The following is an 18,814-nucleotide window of genomic DNA, read 5'->3' as shown; positions in this document are numbered from 1 at the left end:
GATTCTTTCCTACTTGTCATTGATGATTTTTGAACTGTAAATATTTCTCAGACAGACTGTGTTTCTCTGTGCAGGTGCAGAGGGCTGCAGAAAGGCTAAATGGTTGCAGAATTGCCAAATAGCTGCGGGAACTGCAATGGTGTCCTTCAGCTGCACAAAATAACTTTAGTTCCTGAAAAAAACTTTAGTAATGAAATGGAATGAATGAATGGATGAATGGGTGGAAAACAGTGAGGTGAAGTGAGGATGGTGAGATGGAATGAGATGGAATGGCGAAATGAGATGAGAGAGAGAGATTTTTTTTTTGGAAAACATGAGGTGTCAGGTGACCCTGATTTTCACCTTATGTTTTCTGCATGAGACTGCCAATCAGAGATTGGTTTTCAGGCTCATACATTTATTCTTTTTTTTTTTTTTCATTGAAATTGAAAGAAACAGAGATTAGGCTGATGGAGGAGAAGAATTCTTCTCCACCAGCCTCATTTCAGAATCGCCTTGGAACAACTTAACAAACTCCTCTTTTGAGAGTGGCTTGTGGTAAATTTTCAACCGGTGGCCATTCACAATAAAGGGAGTTTGAAGTTCATCAATAGTCTTCACTCTAACTGCTCCATTATTAAAGACTTCATCAATCTCATATGGCCCAAGCCAATGAGTTTGAAATTTTCCTTTGAAGTCCTTAAATTTTGAATCAAACAAGAGTGCCCAATCACCCTTTTGAAACTTCTTTTCTTTGATATGTCGATCATGCCATTTGCTTCTTTGGTGCTGAACTAGATCGGTCCTTAGAATTGCATCTTGTCTCATTTCATCTAGTTCATTTAACTGGTCCATTCTGTGCTTCTGGGCTTCTGATAAGCTCATCCCCAATTGAACTGCTGTCTTGAAGGTCTTGATTTGGAACTCAATGGGAAACAGGACTTCCTTCCCATAAACAAGTTCATAGGGAGAATGTCCTGTGGTGTTCCTCCATGTAGTTCTATAGGCCCATAAGGCTTCAGGAAGCCTTTCCGCCCAATCTCTTCTATGAAGATGAACAGTCTTTGTGATGATGCTTTCAAGAACTTTATTTGTAGATTCTACTTGACCATTCGCTTGTGGATGGTATGGAGTAGATGTTCTATGCTTGATCTTATACTCCTCCATCAGCTTCTCCATCATTCTTGATGTAAATTGGCTCCCCTGATCTGTTACAATTTCTCTTGGGACACCAAAACGAGTGAAAATATCCTTAAAAAGAAATTGAACAACTGAATTTTCAGTAGCAGAAGTCAATGCTATAGCTTCTACCCACTTAATAACATAATCAGTACAAACCAATATATATCTGTTTTGCTTGGATGGCGGATTAATTGGTCCAACAAAATCTAGAGCCCATTTCTCGAAGGGTTCGATGCATACCTGTGGCTGTAGTGGCATTTCATTTGAAAGAGTTGGTCTCCCAACTCTCTGACAACTGTCACACCTTTTAACATATTGCTTTGCATCCTTAAAGAGAGAAGGCCAATAATATCCTAATGAAAGGATTTTATAAGCAGTCCTCTTATCAGCAAAGTGTCCGCCACAAGGTTCGTCATGACATGCCTTAAGGATGTCAGGCATTTCATCCTCCCGTACACATCTTCTGATCATCAAATCTGGCCCTGTTCTGAACAATTCATTAGAAATCCAAGAATAATGTGAACTATCCTGAATGATTTTCCTTTTCTCATTAGGAAATAAATGTAAAGGTAACTTTCCAGTAACTAAATAATTAGCAATATCAGCATACCAAGGGGTTTTGGTAGTTACTGCAAACAAATACTCATCTGGAAATTTATCCTCTACAGGAGAGTCCTCATTAGTGTTTTGGATTCTAGACAAGAAATCAGCTACTGTGTTCTGTTTACCTGGTCGATCTAACACAGTTATGTTGAATTCTTGTAAAAGCAAAAGCCATCTTGTAACTCTACCATTAGTGATTGGTTTGTTCATGAGGTATCTAATGGCAGAGTGATCAGTGTGGACAAAGGTTTCATAGCCGGTTATATAGTGTCTAAACTTGTTTATCGCATGAACAACGGCTAGAAATTCCTTTTCAGTAACAGTGTAATTTAACTCAGTGGGAGTCAAATTCTTACTTGTGTAATAAATGGCATAAGGGATCAAATCCTTTTGTCCCAAAACAGCTCCTAAAGCTGTATCTGAAGCATCAGTAGAAATGTGAAAAGGGAGTTTCCAATTTGGACCCCTTAGAATGGGTGCTTCAGATATTCTAGTCTTTAAGGCTTCAAAGGCAGATTGACATTCAGGATCCCACTTAAATTCACAATCTTTAGTAAGGAGTTTGAAAAGAGGGGATGCTATCTTAGTGAAGTTTTCAATAAATCTTCTATAATAACCAGTAAATCCAAGAAAACTTCTAACATCCCTTTGGCAATTAGGAATAGGTAACTTAGAGATGACTTCGACTTTAGATCTATCAACTTTGATTCCATCTCCTGAAATATGATGTCCTAAAACAATCCCTTCAGTAAACATCATAAAACACTTTTCATGACTTAAAGAAAGATTTGTTTCCTTGCATCTTACCAGTACTTTTTCCAAATTTGCCAAAGCTTCTTCAAATGTATTACCATAAACTGTGAAATCGTCCATGTATACCTCTACACAATCATGAATCAGATCTGAAAAGATTCCTAGTACAACCCTTTGAAATGTAGCGGGTGCATTGCACAATCCAAAAGGGAGTACTCGATAGGCAAAAGTTCTCCAAGGACAAGTAAATGTGGTTTTGTCTTGATCTTCAGGTGCTACCTGAATTTGATTGTAACCACTAAAACCATCCAAGAATGAGAAATACTTTTTTCCTGCTAAAGTGTCTAGTACCTGATCAATAAAAGGTAAAGGGAAATGATCCTTTAAGGTTGCTTTGTTCAATTCTCGATAATCAATGCAAACTCTCCATTTACCATTCTTTTTGGGCACTATAACCAAGGGAGAAACCCATTGGCTATCTGAAATGGGGTAAATGAAGTTTACCTTGAGCAATTTCTGAAGTTCTTCTTTCACAATTTCCCTAAGATTTGGATTCATCCGTCTTTGTGGCTGCCTAATAGGTCTGCTGTTTTCTTCAATATAAATGTGATGAATACAAGTCTTAGGGTTGATTCCTTTCATGTCAGTGTATTCCCATGCAAAGGCAGTGGAATGTTTTTGCAACAGTTTAGTTAATTCTTCTTGTTGTAGTCTTTCCAAGTTCTTGTTAATGTTTAATGTTTTTCCTGGAAAGATTTCAACTGTAAAACTACCAAACTCTTCCATTGAGAAGAGAGACATCTGTCTAGAGGAGAGATATTCAATGTCTGCATCTAACTGAAACTGTGAAGAGTCATATTCTAAAGGTATCTCAAAATTTTCTAATGTATTTAGAATTTGACTGTCCTCACTAATCTCAGAGATGGTTAGAACAGGTTGAAGGGTATCCTCATCATCAATCCACTCATCTTCTCCTATTTCTGTTATTGCCTTTGCGGGAGGATACAAGTTGAATTTCTTGGTAGAATTACCATCTGATATGTACATGTCCCCAGACCTACAACTTATGAAAGCATCAGCTGTGGCCAGCCAAGGTCTTCCTAAAATAAGAGGATGTCCTCCTAGATTGTTCTTGGGAGTTAAAATCATAAAATCAACTGGATATTCCCAAGAATCTAGAGAGACAGGAATGTCTTCTAATACACCATCAGGTTTAATGATTGATCTATCTGCAAGTTGCAGCAAAGTAGGTGTAAAGAGAAGGTTAGGAAGCTTTAACTGATCCATGGTCTGTCTACTCATGATGTTGATAGCGGCTCCTAAGTCAATCAAGGTATTTGGGATTTCAACCCCATTAATATGAGTTTTGACAATAGGACTACCGGGATCCACATACTTTTGCATGGTAATCTTACCCATCATAATGTCTGCAATTTTTCCAACTAGATGTATCCTTTTGGTATCTCTGGTTCTTTTTATTGTTTTTTTCAAACTCAACTCCTTTATCGTCTTTGCTAGAATGGGAATCTCCTTAATGGCTGTTAACAAGGGAATCTTGATACAGACATTTTTCAATTCATCTAGAAAGCTATAGTCAGGCAACCAAATCTGCTTCTCCACTCCTTTGTCAATTTGCAATCTTTCAGGAAAAGGAGGAGTAGCTGAAGATGTGGGTTGCTCAACTAAGGGAGTTGATTCTTTTTCTTTTTGGGTTTGAAGTGATACTTCAGAACCTTTATTGACTTTGAGAGATTCTTCCTCAGAAATGCTTGGTTCTTGAACACTTGTGGAAGGTTGATCTAAGATTCTACCTGATCTGAGTTGTACTTCATTGAGAGGAACAACCATATAGGTAGGGAATGGTTGACCTTCCATCACATAAGCATTTTGAGGGTTCCTATTATTTGGGTTTGGTAATGGCTGAGAGGGAAGTTGATTTGACTTCTGCTGGGTGAGTTGAGAATTTTGATTTTGTGGAGGAGTTTGTTGTTGTTGAGGGTATGGCAATGATAATTGTTGACCTTGATTTGGAAGTTGGGGAGCTTGCTGATTCTGAAATGATGGAGGATATTGATAGAATTGAGCAAGTCTCGCATAAGGATTTTGCATGCTTTGCAACCATGCTTGAAAAGCATTTTGTGGTTGAGGCCAAGGTTGTTGCCAAGGATTCCAATTTGGTTGGGATTGAGAATTCATAGAGTTGTTAAACCCTTGATTCTGTTGTCCTTGCCAAGGTCTCCTTGCAACAAAACAGAGAGATTCAAGTGTGTTTGGATCCTCTTGAAAGACTGCTTTGAGGCCAGGGATTGAAGGACAATCCTTGGTCTCATGAGTTTCTGAGCAAATGACACATGTTTCTACAACATTTGCTTCCAAGGGACATTCCCTTAAAGCATGCTTCTTTCTACACTTCGGGCAAAAAATGGTCATAGCCTCAGCTTCTGCTTTTTGTTTGTTTTGGATCTTAAGGGTATCAATTTGTTCACTAAGACTCCCTAAGATGTCAGTTTTAAATTCATCAAGCATACTGCCGATTTCAGCCCTACTCACGGATCCTGTTGCAGATTTATTTGCCCTAAGGAGAGAAGGATCTCTAGGCCCTTTTTGAGTTTTTGATTTGCCCCTTGAGAGATGGATACAAAGTTCTGCTATATCATTGAGAGAAAGTTGAGAGATATCCCCTTTCCCCATCATGTTTAAGATATCTATCCATTCATCCCTAATGGCTTTTAATAAGAGGGCTTTTAAGGTCTCTTCATCCAGGCTACTCATCTTTGCTCTTTTTAAGTTATATTGAAACCTTTCAAGCAAATCTTCTAAGCTCTCATCTTCTTTTTGCATCATTTTAAATACCTCATCCTTGTGATTAGTAGGCATACAATAGTCCAAATACCTATCCAAAAAGGTTTGTTTCATTTCATCCCAAGTCCTAATGGATTGAGTAAGTAACCCCATGAACCATTTCAAAGCTTGATCTTTTAATGTTGAGGGGAACAGCTTGAGTTTCTGAGTATCATCCAGATAGTCATAGGTTCGACACAAAACTTCAAATTCAAACAAGAATGTTTCAGGGTCCTCAGTTCTTAACCCATGGAAATTTGGGAGGACGGATGGTGATATGTTTTTCATAGTGGCTCGGGAATCCTCATTAACAATGGGAAACCCAAATGAATTATCCCCATCTCTATTTCCTCCTCCAATGGGACCTCTACCTCCTCCATTATTATTGTTATTTCCTCCTCCTCCTCTACCTCTACCTCTACCACCTCCTTCTTCCTCTGCCATGATGATTCTCCTAGGGATTTCAAAATCTTCTGGTTCCTCTACAAAGGGTGAATGAGAAGAGATTTCTCCTTCTTCTTCAGGTGAGTCTATTTCCTCAATTACAATTGGTTTTCCTGTAGGAGAAAGAGAAGAGTCTCTTCCTGGTTCAAACTCAATAGAAGGTGTAGGAGAATCAACTCTAGGCTCTTGAATTCCAAGAATTCTAGGACTAGGAGTTTCGGTTGGAGATAAGGGAGGTGTCTCTTGTCTCTCTCTTGAAGCAGATGGACTTGAAAAGATTGAACTTCGAGCTCTAGCTAAAAACCTTCCTCTAGAATCTCTAGCTCTATGCATGTCATTTTTTTTATTTTTCTTCAAGTCAAGTTAATAGTTCTTTTTCTGATCTTCCAGGTCACTCTAGGTGCAAGAAGAGAGCATACTCAAGAAACTACTAAATCAATAACTTTCTCCTTTCTGATCCTCCAGATCACTTTGAAGTGCAAGAGGAGAGCATACTTAGATAGGCTATTAACTTCTTTCCTTGAATTTTTTTTTTTATGTTTTTTTTTCTAAGAATATGGCTACTTAATTTCACTTCCCCGGCAACGGCGCCAAAATGTTTAGTCAATTTAGTGTTGTCTAAATTGCTAGTATTAATTGTCAACCCGGGGCTCGTAAGCTGATGAAGTGAAGGTGTACTATATGTACTTAAGTAACCTCTTAGAGTTTTCTTATCGTTGGGGGTGTTGTTGTGGTTAATTATGTTCCTAAGATGGAATGATGATTTATAAACAAGTGAGTGATGGTGTGTGTGTAGTGTGAATCCTAAATGGGTGAGAGTGTGTGATTAGTGATTTTTAACTACTTGCTTGAAAGGAAATACTTGAAAGAAATAAATGACTTGAAAGATCTTGAAATAACTTTGAAAGCAAATAACCACTTCCAATGGCACTAGACACCATTCATGCAGCTGCAAATAAAAGAAAAGAAAGTCACTTTTAAAACCAAAGATAAAGATTATCTCTCTCTAACTCGCTGCTTCAAACACATGTACTGTGTAAAGCACAGAAAGAAAGTAGCTTAAGTTGAATTAGAAAAGTGATTAAAAATGAGAAAATCTGCTTTAAAGACTAGTGATAACGTTTTGCTCTTTCTAACACTCTACTTCAGCCATATGTACTATGCAAAGTATGATTAGAAAGTAGTGAAAGAATAGTCTAAAAAGCACTCAAAGCCAGCTGCAAGTTAGTGGTATTTTGATCTTAAAAGATAACAATTTATGATAGAAGATCATTCATGTGTTAGCAGCTCTTTGAGAAATAAGATTAAAAATCAGCTATAAAAACAAACGCAGCAACTTGAATCTGTCAACTTCAAATACCATTAGTTTGTAAAGCAAACACACACACATAAAAACAAATCCCGGGCTAAAAGAAACCTGCAAAAAAGTAATACTGATCAGCTTGAAAGAAAAGAAATCAAATAAATGAAACTATACATGCTTAAAGGAATGCTGAATGAGAAAATAAGTAAATACTGAACATAAAATACTTTACAGAGGCTAAGATGAACAGGGGCCCTCTATTCATTCAGCCACAAGAAAACTCAGAGATCTGGAAGCTTCAAAACAGCACTATGTCTATTCCTTCATTTGCAAAAGTGTACAAAACAGAGTGCTAGAATAGCACTAAAAAAACAGAGTTCACAACGCTCTTAAAATTAACACAAGTTCAGAAATTACAACTGATAAAAAGTCTGTTGAGCGTACGCAGACGCAGCTATTTATAGGCATTTCTAGGATAGCGTAACACGTACAGCTACTAACTGAAAAACAACTAACTGTAATGCGTAATTATGGTTCCTGGACACATCATACGGCTGCGTGGATGAGCTGGTGCTTCTGTCGTCATGGGCAATGAATCCCATGTTGGATCATGTCCCCTACCATCTGCAAAACGTGGACAAGTCACCGTTTAAGCTGACGTGACCTAGCAGCTCACAATCACCGTTAAACAGCCTTTAGTTGACCGTAACTTGACCAGCTTTGACCAGGGGTAAAGATGACGTGGATGGCTGGACAAATGGGACAGGAACCTCGAGCACGTTGATACCTAAGTGCCCATGTGGCTCATCTGGCAAACTGACACGTGGAACCTTGCGTTTAACAAAAAGGCTGCAGGATCATCAGATAGCTGCGGGATTCCTGCAAGTATGTCAAAATCTAAACAAACAGTCACCCATTAGCAAAACTTACTTGATCATGCCTAATGACACCTAATGTAATGATTTGGGTGGTTTTACAGTGAAAATGAGGCAAAAGTGAAGAAAAGCTGAGGAAAAACTGAGGGAAATGATAGTCAAGTAGGTGTAAAGTAGAGACTCTACAGTGGCAGTGCTAGCATCATAACAAATGCAACATTTGAGAGGGATCTGTAGTACATATGTAGCATTGGTAGTGTCAGTGTTAAAGGAAACAGTGCAGTTGCAACAACAACATAGTAGTTGGTGGCTAGCATGTCATACATCAGCGGCGCAGAGGACAATGCTTCAAAGTTAGATCAATATGCAGTAATGGTATATTGTTAGAGCACATTCCTTGCTAAGAGGGAGTGTTGATTTGGGGTAGCATCAAATGCGCTCTAAGCCTCAAATATTGCAGGGAGGCTTGGGCACATGCATTCCAAAGAACTCATAAACCGTTTTGAGAAATTCCACCTAGAGACGATTATATTAAAATAATTAATATTTTTAATGGGGTTCTTAAGTCTAACCTTAGGAAAATTAAAATATTAATGGTATTAATCTAATTGTGGGTGAATATTCTATATAAAGATGAAGATCAAGTCAAAATGATTTGAGCCTTTGATTAAGAGTTAATCTAGGCCGTTGGTTGTCCAACAAGAAGATATAGGAAGGGGCTTTAGGGTCATTTGGAAATACACCAAGAGAGATCAAGAAATCGATTTTATGAAGTGAGAAGTTCTCAGGAGGAAAATTCGATTGAGGAGATTTCTTGCAGCAGAGGGGTAGGGATAACTTTCGGTGAGAGAGTGATTTTCTCAGCCGGAGAATCATAAGCAGAGAGAGGCAAAGAGTAATCCAACAGTGGTAGTGTTGAGCCAGAGGGGCTGACACAGAACCACGCAGAAGCCAATGAGGAGTCTGAAATTTGCAGAGGGATTTCGAGTTTCAGAAGCTGGGTGCCGAGGTGAGACCAAGAGGCATAAATCGAATCTCCTAGGCAACAAATCGACCAGCTAAAGAAGTGATGCAATCCCCAGAGAGATTGACATTGGGCTGATGCAGATACTGCACAAAGGCAGCGAAAAAATCCGGGGGAAATCAGTTTGGGGCTGGATCAGTAAGGATTTCCAGTGAATTCTTTCAGCCAATATTTCTCTTTGTAACTGAATAACCTTGTGAGGTATTCAAATATGTATTCAAAATTTGATACTGCTTAATAATAATAAATCCTTAGAGTTGTTGCACCGGTTTTCCCACATTGGGTTTTTTTGGGGACTTTTGTCCAAAATAACGGTGTCCTATGTGTTTGTATTTCCTTGCTCAGTTTCTATGTTTCAGAATCATATTTAATTTAGTGTAGGTTGCTTTAGTAATTTACTTCAATGTTTCAAGAAGAAATCTGAAATATGTTTGTAATGTAATCTATGATCTAGGTGAAATAGATTCATTTGGTTGCAATAGGATTCCTGAGATTGTTAGATCTAGGAATTTTCACACAAGACGCTGCCGAAAACTTGATGGACACATCAATGATGACTGAAACTAATAATGTTGTTGACATGAAAAGCACATTTGAGTGCTATTGTAGCTTGAAATCTGCCATGAATTCTTGGATAAGTTGGAAACAAAATTTTGTTGCTTTGAGGATAGCTAAAGCAGTGTGGTTGAGAAATCCCTTTGAAGAGCTATTTGAACATGTGCTGGGCACAACTGTGATATATTGGAGTATTAAGAGTGGGATTTGACTTTCAGAGAATCTCGTGTTTTATGATTAGTACAAGCATAATGATATTAGCTATCACTATATCCAGGATATGGTGCAGAGGGAGCAATGAGGTTTCAACATTGATTTGTTGTGGAATTGAAGCATTGAGGCTTCAGTAGATGAACTAGTCGCTGACATTCTCACCAAGCATTTACTGAAAGGGAAGTTCTTGGTCTTCAAAGAGAAACTTGGATTGGTGGATGTGACACTCCCGGAAACAGTCACGACTGATCGAGAACACTGAGCTATGCTCTTTCTCCCTGTTTGCGTTCCCAAGGAGAGGAATTGAGTCAGAGAGCTCCTGGGGTTGAGGGAAATCTGGACAATAGGATAGATTGTGATCATTACCTTCCATGGTAAGTTGTATCTTGCCTATTGTCACTATAGGGTGTGTGTGTGATCCTTGTCACTTATGGCAAGCTGGGTATCCTCCCCTACCATCAAGTTTGGGAATTGACAGAGTATACCCTAGTATGCATCCTACCCACAAGTTGGGCATGTCAGGATTTCCACCCATCTGGCCAATGGGTGAGGACATTTGAGATAGGGTGTGATCCTTACTATTTATGGTAAGTGGTATCATGCTCAAGTGATTTGATGTAGGTGTTCTACCACTTGGGTGGTAAGATCACTGGACAATAGGATAACTGTGATCCTTACCTCTCATGGTAAGTTGTATCTCACCTATTGTTGATCGGATATATAGGGTGGTAGATTAAATCTCCCCTATTGTTTGTGGGTATAGGGTGGTAGCCAAATCTCCCCTACGATGATTCTTCTTCTTTAGATCGAGACATCATTGTTCAACTGATGATCAAAGGAGACAAGTTGCGATGAGATGGACATCTTGTTGATGCAGCTGAGATGAAGGTCATGAAACTTGACCTGGAAGACCAATAGGGTTTGGAGGATCTAATTGATCTCCCCTATCGTCAGTTACGGATTATTCTTCTTCTATGAGACAAAATGAGATGAGGTGACATATGATGAGGCATTTGAACTGAGACTTCTGATGCATTCCTCTCTAGATAAGAGGGAATGTTGAAATTTAGGCAACTTCGGGATGAATTTCCCACGAGAAACCCATATACCCAAAGGGAGTCCATCTTTCCCCAGAGGAAATTCAAATTGGATAAAGATAAATATTATTTATTAATGCATGGGAACCCTTCATATTATTTTATTGCACAACAAATTATTCGAGGCAAGCACTCATTAAGGCACATGAAAAAATATATTCAATATTATTTTAAGTGAAATTCAAATTTAAGGATTTCCCTCCAAGATTACAAAGTCAACGTCTCTATTGAAGGATCTATTTCTCCCATTGAACGACTATATAATAAGGTAAAATGTTTAGCTCATGACACACACGAGGAATCACATATCTATTGTATCTCCGGGGTTCGATTATAGTTTTTAGGATCAAAATTCTGGACTTACATCTCTACATCAGCGTGCATCAAAACTTATAGTTACTCGTTCTTGTATCTTGAGGCTTGTTCTCGTTTCATTTACAGTGACGCATATCCTCTATGGTTTGCATTACATGACCACATTTATTTGTCCATGGCTTGTTCTCTCTATGGTTCGAATGTTCTCTGCTCAAATTCACATGGCTCTTACTCTCACACAGATTGAATGGAAAAGATCAAAAACCTAATTTGAAGTGGCATCACATCTCTACACAATGGTTTCGTTGTTATGCACTGTGACATTGTCTCGCTTTCCAACAATGTCATCACATCGCTCAGTGGCACAGTGGCATCATTCACTATTAACAGTGGCTCGCTTTGTCTCGCACTTAACATACACAACATTTGCATCGTCTCTGGTGGCTCGATATCATAATGATCCGCATTCATCTCTAACTCACAATCGATTCATAATATTACAGTGGATTGACATAGATTTATGGTGGCTAGCAAATTATAGTGGCATCGTTCTATAGGATTCTCTATGGCATGACAAATTAATATCTCTGTGCTTGACTCTGTGGTGGCATCATTACAGTGTGGCATCAATATGACCTACATGCACTACACACACATCTACATGCACAATGTCATCACAATAACAACATTAATGGCCTCTCAACATTTTAGTGGTCTTGCTCTATATTATTATTATCGATGGCACACTATAGTGATTCTGTCTCAATGGCACATTACAGTTATTCATATGTGGCATTAATGTGGTTCATATATCTCATAACTGTGTCTTGGAGTGATCTTGATAAGACAATGTTATAATATATGGCAATGACAATAACCTTTGAGATAGTTGTAACCTTGTATAGCAGTACCCCTCTTTTGGCAGTAACCTTGTTGCATAACAGTGATGAAAGACAATAACAGTGACAATGCCCTTGATATGGCGAAACCCAGTATGGAAGTTGGTAAGGAAATGACTGTGACCTCAAGTGTATATGACAATGGTAGTATATGGACAGAGATGTATGAAAACTCATATAACAGTGATATACATGGCATGGTATGATAGTGCAGTGATTTGATTGGCTGGCCCTAGGTGGCCTAATATGATATATGTGTCTCATTGTACTTTGTATTTCAACTGATCATTTGATGAATCTCTAATAGAAGAAGAATCTGGTTGGGTTTTCCCTTTATGACGTTTTGCCCTGGTCTCTAACCTAAATCATGGTGTCTCTATTGTGCATGTTTTTCTTCTATTTTTCTTTACTGTTCCGTTGCATTGTTGATTTTATTGTTCTCTCTACATAATTGCTAATGATGATATGATTTAATGGGGTGAATGTTATGTGTGAATGATGAAAAGTTTTGAAAATGCAATTATCTTCAATAGAAAAAAAAATCAAGCCCTAAAAATTAACAAAAGATATCTTTGGGTTAGGTGTTGAAAATCATAATGATTTGGTAAATCCTTTGTTTGAGCATCAAAAGTGAAATTTTTGGCTCTCTAAGGTCGAGGTCCTCTCCTGTGAGTGCTGCTACCTTGTTCTACATGGTAGCTTTAATTTTCACTAAATGAAGTCTACATGTAAAGGTTATATCTTCACCAAAGGAAGGGTCCAATTATTCCCTAGAGGTCTAACGACCACAAATGTCACCATCTCACCATAACTCATTGATGAAGAACTAGTAATGATGGAGATCTACTAGAAAATTCTAAAAGCATCACAAATATTTTAAGAGGGTTATGAAACCCTAAACCTAAATTTATTCAACTCTATCAAAGACTTGACCAAATGAGGGAAATATGTTCACTTTTTTCTTTAGCAACGCATTATTTCATAGCATCGTTAGGAATATGGATGAGGAGCTAATAGGGTAGAAAGAGAGAGAGAGACACTGTAGCGGATTGTTGAAATACATAATGTCTATTAATTTTTCAACAAGTTTGGACAACTTTGTAATTTGTATTGTAGCCTCCATAATATAAGCAAATGGTACAATGCTTCACTCTTTGTTGGTTTTTTGTATTGTTGTTTTAGGTTTTTCCAATGTGTGTTTTTGTTATTATAGTTCTATTTTGATGTTACGATGGTTAAAAAAGGAGTGTGATAATAAGTGAATGCTCAATATTTTTGGTGAGTATTATAATTATAATTATAATAATAATAATTATTACATTTATTATTGTTATTTTATTATTATTATCGATGAGGCAAAGTTCCACCTTGATCCACTCGTTTTTAAAATAATGATGATTTTGGTCTTCTTAGAATGAGTTGAAACCATTAAGGGGAGAATTCCTTTATTAGTGTTTCCATCAATAAGGTGGAATTATAACTTCTAACAAAATTCCTATCGAATTGGAGTGAGGATTTCAATGAAAAAGGGTTTTCCCACTTAGTAACTTTTAAAAATTTTGATAACTGTGTTTTATTTCTTGTTTGAATAATTAATAATGCAAAAATAAATAAGTATGAAGTTGAACATTTTCTAATTGTTTTTGTAGCTGTGAATGTGTGTTGGCAAAACAACCACTGGAGTATCGAAGGTGGTTTATGGATTAATATAATAATTTAGAAGTGTGATCATCAATTAAAAATGTTCATATATATATATATATATATATATATATATATATATGCTTTTGAAGTATAACACAACTTCTTCTACATTTCATATGTACATGATTGCATATATATCAAAATTTGTTTAAGATTTATGAGACTAATTTATCCTTGTTCCCTATTGGAATTTTGTTTTGGCACTATCACTATGTTGCTTGAGATTGGGAGTTTATGTGAGGGGATCCTTGCTTTGCCATCTCTGTGAAAGTTGAGCCCTCCTCTTTTGGATTCTCTTCCTCTTTAGCAAGGGATGTTGATGGGAGACTTTTTCTTGATTCTTTTGATAACCAGAGGTTGTAAGTCAAATTGGTTTAACACTACACATGATGATCCATCCATAATTCTTCTTCTCTCTTCTTGAATATGTTGGATTCAATCAAAGATTTATTTTTCCTCAATGGGTAACATTTTTTGAACCTACTATGGGCTCCTTCATGGACATGAATTCTTGAGATGCCCAACCTTTAAACAATGTCAACACATAAAGGTTGTGTTCTCATAATTTAATTTCTGAATATTAAGTCCTATATAAGCCCCATGTTAAACAAAAAAAACCCCTTATTAAGCCCTATATTGAGTGATTACATTTCTATTTTTATATTGTTATGTATTTTGGAACTTCTCATGGTCCCATTTTATTATAATTGTATCTTTTGTCTCCTATATATACACTAAGGAGAGCTAGTCTTGGGATCATGAAACATTGTCTTGTTCACTATATTTATTGTATAAGGAGGTTTTACCCTCAAAGTGGTCTATAATTATTGATTTCTTATCATTTTAAAGGTGCAAGAATCATAACATTTGGTATCAGAGCTCTTGATCATAGTGCTTTGCTACTTCAAACAAGTCATCGCAGAATTTTCACCATGATTTTTTGTTGTCGTTTGATTTCAGACGATGAAACCTAGATATGATTTAGAAGACATCCCAATCAATCTTTGATTCAAGTTTCAGATCCTAGTTCTTTGTATTTTTGGAAATATGGTCAAAGGAAGTTAGGGTTTTTGAAAGCTCCTAAATTCTGTCTCAAACAGGCAGTTTGACATTTTCGCTATAAGTTTTTTTCTATGAGGCCTCAAACCATAAAAAATTGACCACATTGAAGGAACATTGTGGTGAATATATGATCCAAGTTACATATCTTCGTTCACTATATCTTAGGAGATATGCTCCAAGGAACTTAGGGTTTCTATATGCTCCAGAATTTAGTCTCAAATAGGTCAGTTGGAATTTTTACTATAATACTTTTTTTGTAAGGCTTCATAAAGTGAAACTTGGATCATGTTAAGAAGAAATCTCGGGGAATATCTAGGAACATTTTCAAAATTTCGTTCGCTATACTTTGGGAGTTATACCTTATGAATGTTAGGGTTTGTGAACGATTATGAAACAAGTTTTAAACATGTCACCCTAGTATTTTTGCTATATCTTCTTATTTGGAAATTTTTAGACTGTGAAATCTTTACAGATTTCATGAGATAGAATTACCTCAAGTACAAGTTCCATAATTATATTTTAAGAATTGGACAAGCGACATGTTATACAAGTTACTCATGGGAAGAGTAAAAAAAGATCAACAAGTTTTGGGAAAGTTATTATAACTTTCAATTGGCACATCAGATTTAGTTGAAACCTATGGAATTGTAGAAACTACATATCATAATATTGCAGAACGATTTTTCAGATCCAAAAGGACTCAAATCTCAAATTTTCAACCATTATGATATTCTCCAAATTAAGGTATGTAACTTACTAGTGACCTAACTATTCATTAGAAGAGCCCATTTTTTTTGGTTGTAACAAAGAGCAAGACTATTATTATTTTCCAACATGCCTCCAAAGAAAGCTACTACACCAATTAAATATATTAAAGACCCATCCTTGACCCATGAAGAAAGTGAAGACCTAGAATTTTATCTCAATTAGAGAAGAAAGTTAATGAAATGGATGGTAATATGTTGAAAAAGGATGATTTCCCATGTTCTCAAGAAAAGCTTTAAATAGAAATGTAAAAGAAGATGCAAAAAAATAAAGAAGGAACATAAAAAAAGCTAGAAGGAATAGAAATGAAGACGGACAAAAATAATGAAGGAATATAAAAGAAGGTAGAATGAATAGAAATGAAAATGAATGAAAATAAGGAAGAAATCCAAAAATCCATGATAGTTATCTTGGAAAGGAGTCCTAAAAGCGACGTGGATATCTAAGAAAATCATGAAAATAAAGAGAAGCATGCTGTTGAGAATCAATATCATATGGGGAGTATGTTATCACAATTGAAAAACATAAATGTTGAATCACATAACCATACTTATGAATTTTCAAGACAAAATCAACATCATCAGAGCTTCAAGTCAACACCAAGGAACTACTACAATTTGAATATTGATATGAATAAATTTGATGGTAATGATCCTCTAACATGGATATTTTAGATGGAGCAATGTTTTGATCTACACCAAGTTGCATCTTTACAAAAGGTAAATATTGCATCCATGTTTTTAAAACAAGACCAACATGTATGGTATCAATGACTTTGTGAAAGAAAAATGAATTTTGTTATACCTTGGTCCATTTTTACCAAGGAATTGATAACACATTATGGGGATATTAAGAGAAATACATTTTTTATTCAATTAGTAAATCTTTGAAAAAGAAGGTCATGTTATAGAGCACATTCAACAATTCCAAAAGTTGAGTCTCAGAGTCAAGAATATTTCAGAGGATAACTTGTTAGGCCTATTGATGTGTAATTTCCAGGAAAACACCCAACATGAAGTTTGTCTCTTTGAACTTAAATCCCTAGAGCATGTTTTCAGTCTGGCAAGGAAAGTTGAAAATAAAAATATGGCCACTAGAAAATTGGTCATGAATAACTATAGAGAAAATCAAGCTCCCTTTCCTAAACTGATAAGGTTGACTCCTCAACAAATGGATGAAAGAAGAGAAAAGGGACCATGTTTCAATTGTGAAAACAAGTATAAGGGAATAAATGTAGTGAGAATAAATTATTCTACATAGAATGTGAAGATGAAAAAGATCAAGAAGTGAAAACTTCACAAGATCCAAAGTTAGAAGAAACCACTCCAATAATCTCTTGTCATGCATTGACTGACATCAGTGTCCACAAACCCCCAAGATAGAAGGATATATCAAAGGGAAAAGGGTAACAATATTGACTAGTTCAAGTAGTACCCATAAATTGATCAATTACAAATTAACAAAACTTCTTAATTGCTTTGTATATCCAACACCAAAATTTGAAGTGATGATTGTAGATGGAGGTAAGATAAATTGTTCAGGGAACTGCAGTAAGATTAAGCTGAATATGGGGGAGTATTTACTAGTTAATCCCATGATTGCAATCCAAATGGGTGGTGTTGATGTTGTATTAAGGGTCCAATGGTTACAATCATTGAGAACAATGACCCTTAATTTCCAAGATATTTTCATAATATTTTTCTCAGGTGAAAAGAAATTTGAGCTTAAAGGTATCCAAGGGAAACCTAGTAAAGTGATAAGCTCTAATAACATGAAAAATTACTAAAAAAGGGGCATCAAGGTGTAATTGTATAATTGTGTTCATTAGATGTTCAAATTTCTCTATCCTATGTTCCAATGGATCTTCAAAAAGTTATCAATAATCATGCCAAGGTATTTGGAGAAATGCATAAGGATATTCCACCTGTCTGAGTACATGACCATGCTATTCATTTGCAACTTGGAAGTGTACCACCTAATATTATGCCTTAAAAATATCCACATGCAAAAAATAGTGATATTGAACATATGGTTCAATAAATGTTAGAGGAAGGCATCATTCAACCTACACATAATGCTTTCTCTTCACCAGTGGTGATGGTTATTAAAAAGGATGGTTTGTGGCATATGTGTCTAGACTACTGACAACTCAATAAAATGAAAATCAAAGAGAAGTTTCCTATTACTGTCAATGATGAATTGTTAGATGAATTACATGGAAGAATTTTCTTTACTAAAAGCAAGAAGACATTCCCAAAACAACCTTTAAAACACATGAAGGTCATAAAAATGAGTTTTTAGTTATGCCATTTGGACTTACAAATTTAGCTTCAACATTCCAAAGCTTGATGAATTCTATTTACAAACACTTCCTTAGAAAATTTTTGCTATCATTTTTGATGACATACTAATTTACAACAAATCTTGGGAAGAGGATGTACAACATGTTGACAAGGTATTGACACTATTAGAAGAGCAATAACGATATGCAAATCCTTCCAAGTGTGCCTTTAGGGTTCAAGAACTGGAATATTTTGGTCATAATGTATTGCACAATGGTGTCAAGGTGGATCCTAACAAAATCAAATCTATGAGGGAATGGCCAATCCCAAATACCTTGAAGAAACTGAGAGGATTCTTAATATTGACAAGATATTACTGTACATTTTTCAATAATTATGATCAAATAACAACACCTCTAACAAAATTATTGAATAAGGAAGCATTTTATTGGACTAAATAAGCAACCAAAGCGTTTGCATAACTTAAAGAGGCTATGTGTACAACTTCTGTCTTAGCGATACTTGACTTTAGAAAAATATTAATTTTGGAGTGTGATGCCTCAGGCCATGGTATTGGTGCAGTGTTGATGCAAAAAAGAATACCCCATGCTTTTGAAAGTAGCAAACTTAAAGGGAAAAAACTTACTCAAACCCATCTATGAAAAAAAATGTTGGCCATACTACATGTAGTTAAGAAATGACGCCCATACCTAATAGGAAAACACTTCAAAATAAAAACATATCATGATAATCTGGAGTATTTCCTGGAGAAAATACTATATTCAAAAGAGAAAAAAAAATGGGTAACAAATATGTTAGGTCGTGACTTTGAAATTATCTACAAAAGGGAAAACAAAATATTGTGGCAGATGCACCCTCAAGGAAAGAGGAATACAAAAATGGTTTACTATGTGCTAT

This window comes from Pinus tabuliformis, chromosome 2_1 (genome assembly GCF_031772625.1).
Source record: "Pinus tabuliformis cultivar Carrire ecotype Pingquan chromosome 2_1, CPIR1, whole genome shotgun sequence".
Classification (NCBI taxonomy): domain Eukaryota; kingdom Viridiplantae; phylum Streptophyta; class Pinopsida; order Pinales; family Pinaceae; genus Pinus; species Pinus tabuliformis.
The sequence above is the reverse complement of the archived record's forward strand: the minus strand, read 5'-3'. Positions refer to the sequence as shown.